Raw genomic sequence first — 3809 nt, forward strand, 5'->3', positions numbered from 1 at the left:
TGTGAACCATCGAATCAAAGCCGGATGGATGAAGTGGCGCCAAGCTTCTGGCATTCTCTGTGACAAGAGAGTGCCACAAAAGCTAAAAGGCAAGTTCTACAGGACGGCGGTTCGACCCGCAATGTTGTATGGCGCGGAGTGTTGGCCGACTAAAAGGCGATATGTTCAACAGTTAGGTGTGGCGGAGATGCGTATGTTGAGATGGATGTGTGGCCACACGAGGAAGGATCGAGTCCGGAATGATGATATACGAGATAGAGTTGGGGTAGCACCAATTGAGGAGAAGCTTGTCCAACATCGTTTGAGATGGTTTGGGCATATTCAGCACAGGCCTCCAGAAGCTCCAGTGCATAGCGGACGGCTAAAGCGTGCGGAGCATGTCAAGAGAGGGCGGGGTCGACCGATTTTGACATGGGAGGAGTCCGTTGAGAGAGACCTGAAGGATTGGAGTATCGACAAAGAGCTAGCTATGGACAGGGGTGCGTGGAAGCTTGCTATCCATGTGCCAGAGCCATGAGTTGGTTGCGAGATCTTATGGGTTTCACCTCTAGCCTACCCCAACTTGTTTGGGACTAAAGGCTTTGTTGTTGTTGTTGTTGTTGTTTAAAAAAACTTTCTCTAGGTGTGGGGCCCATCTGTCATAGGCCCCAGGGGTGCCTTAGCGGGGCGTGAGTGAAATAGGTGCAGGGGCCCCCGCGGGCATCGGGCACGTGCGGTTGCGGGCGCCCGCACTGGACGCAGCCAGCCGGGGCCACGGCGAGGGGGGGTTTGCCAGCGCGGCGCCGGCGTGGCAGCGGCGAGGCCACGGCGGGGCAAAAGGGGAGGAGCAGGGCGCGGGGTGGTCGTCGCCGAACTGGTGCGACCGCAAGCCTGGGCGTGGCACCGAGCAAGGCAGCGGTGGTGGGGCGTGCACATGCGCGTGGTGGAGGGGTGTGCGCGCGCAGCGGGCGGCGGCGAGCAGTCGACAGGGCGGAGCGGGGCACTGCCAAGCGCTGCACGCGGAGGCAGTAGTGAGCAAAGGGGGAGGGGTTCACAGGCGCGAGCGGGAAGGCGGAGGCAGGGGCGCGGGAGCGCTCCGTGAGCGGGCACATCCACGCACGAGCGGGCGAGCGCGGGGGCTGCAATGGTGGTGGCGGCAGCGCCACAGCACAGCAGCAGCTGCTGCAGCTCACGGCGGGGCACGACCAAGAGCGGCAAGGGGGGCGACGGCATGGCCGATGCGGTGGTGCACGTGCGCGCGGTCGGCCTCGAGCAGAGGCAGGGAAGGAGGAGGACGAGGCCTCAGCGCGGGAGCGTAGGGCGCGGGCAGTGGTGCTCGGGGTGGGGAGACGGGGACGATGCGGCGAAGAGGAGGCATGCCATCGTGGGAGCTCTGGCGAGGTGTCGAGGAGGAGGACGGCGAGGCAGCGTTCCGGGCGGCGAGGGCGCGGTCGCCCTGATCCTGATCTGGATCGGTGGACTGAGGGGGGAGGAGAGCGAGTGGGAGGGTTACGGGTTAGGGTTTCAGGACATGGGGTTAAGGGGAGTGGGGTGAGGCTGGATGGGCCAGGTGGGCCGGTCGGCTGTCGGCTAGCTGGGCCATTTGGCCCAGGGGGTTAAGGGGAGTGGGGTTATGGGTTAGGGTTTCGGGACATGGGGTTAAGGGGAGTGGGGTGAGGCTGGATGGGCCAGGTGGGCCGGTCGGCTGTCGGCTAGCTGGGCCATTTGGCCCAGGGGGTTTGGGGGGGTTCCTTTTCTCTTTTTTTTGTTAGCTTTGTTTTTCTGTTTTTTTATTCTTTTCCTTTTTTCTGTTTTACTTATTTTAGAGCATTTTAGCATTTTCTAAACTTGTGTTTTCTTCACTATAATTACCTATGTAATATTTGGCACGAACCGAACATTTTAGTTTTAATGTTACAAAACTTTTATTGTTTAAGTTGAATTTGAATTTTGAATCATCGTGAGATTAATAACAGTAATCATGTTGACGTGGCATCGTTAGCAGAGATTAATGTAGCTTAGTTATCCAGGCGTCACAATTCTCCTCCACTACAAGAAATCTCGTCCCGAGATTTAAGTGGTGGAGTAAGGGGGGGAAGGTGCTGGTAGCGAAAAATCTAACGAGTCTTCTCGGTCTTGGCTGCCCTTTCGAAAAGGTTGATCCCTTTCGCTGATGTCTTCATTTCTCTGCTTCAAGTCACCATGATCAAGTCGTCATCCTTTCTTCGGGATCTCCATCATCCTACGAACGCGACCAAGAGGAAAAAACTCCGGAAGAACGCATCTCCACAAAGCTGGGCATCTGACGGTGAACTCAATGGGAAATACACGAGGTACCCCACGAGTGGTATTTCAGTGAATTTGTTGAGTGCAATATACGATGGTACCAAAGTTTCAAACGGGTAGGCAATCATTCGATGACTAGACAGAAGCTGGAATGGGGGTTTGAACAACGAGAATAACATGATGTTTGATTCCAGGATGAATAATGGTATAGAATTTAGCTCATGAATCACATACGAAGCCAGGTGCAAAGGATACATTAGAATCCGGGTTGTAAAGAAGAGTCAGGTTTCGATCCAGTGAACCTGTGGGTTATGGGCCCACCATGTGGGTTGAAAATAGGAAGGGTGGTGACATCTTGCACAACCGCGACAGGGAGGCACGTTAGTGGATAGCTTGTCAGCTATGTCGGCAACAATGTCGGTACCAAGGACGGGGAACGAAGAGAACCATTTTCCTGCTCGTTGAATGAGGCGAACCAATTGGCAAAGTTTTCACCCATCGGTGGTTACCAGAATGTCATCAACAATAGAGTGGTACAACAAGGTGCTTACCTAAGCAGGGAATTATCTCTGGTCAGCTAAGTCAGATTACAGGAAAGGTTAAGAATAGAAAGGAAAACACGATTATCAGATTAAATAGAACAATGGAAAGGAAAATTGTGATTACACACAATTATTAGGAGTATATCATTCCCATGTGCAAGCAGAACATGGCATACACGGTAGGAGAGCAAGTACTCAACCATTCAGATAAGAGGCAAGGATTAATCAAGATGTTACCCATACAACGGTGTTTGGATAACTAACCAAGAAGCATTTAGCATCGCGCCTCCAATGTTACAGTTGATGAGCGGGGTATCATAGTCATACTTCGAGGTAGCAATGATATGGTGTTTCAATCAAGGGCCAGCCTTTGGATACACAAATGATCCATCAGGAGCAACTTATAAAATAAGTCTCACAATTTCCTCGAGGAAGAATGTTTATCCTTGCAAAAGATATTATAATGATAGGTCCTCCAGCCAGGGGGTGCTAGGCATGAAATCATATTACCGGGTCATCAAAGGACCAACATCATAACTCCTGGAAAGTTGTCCCAACCATCATATCTGACCGAGATTCAGTTCCGATTGGTGTCATGATACCTCAGACTCGGGATGTCCGGGAAGAAAAGGTGCAACACAAATCGACGAAATGACATTGCAAGATTCTCGGGAAATGAACTATGGGAGCGGGTTGCTAAAACAATAGTTCATCATTAAACCAAGGAGGGGATGAGGAGGTGGCTGATGGGCTCAGCGACAATTCATCGAGAATTCCAAACGGATGGATTTCCACAATAATGTGAACAAGAAGATGACACTTGTCAATTCATATGATTTAATGTTGTATGCTCGAGGAAAACATACACCATCAATCATTAGTTGAAAGGTGTGCCCGAAATATGACCTTAGGCAGCAAGATCAATGTTAGAGTGATGATTCAGTAACCAACAGTTTAAGAACGAACTGTCGATCGTTAACTTCAAAGATATAGGGTTGCTAG

Source organism: Triticum dicoccoides, chromosome 3B (assembly GCF_002162155.2).
Source record: "Triticum dicoccoides isolate Atlit2015 ecotype Zavitan chromosome 3B, WEW_v2.0, whole genome shotgun sequence".
NCBI classification, from domain to species: Eukaryota; Viridiplantae; Streptophyta; class Magnoliopsida; order Poales; family Poaceae; genus Triticum; species Triticum dicoccoides.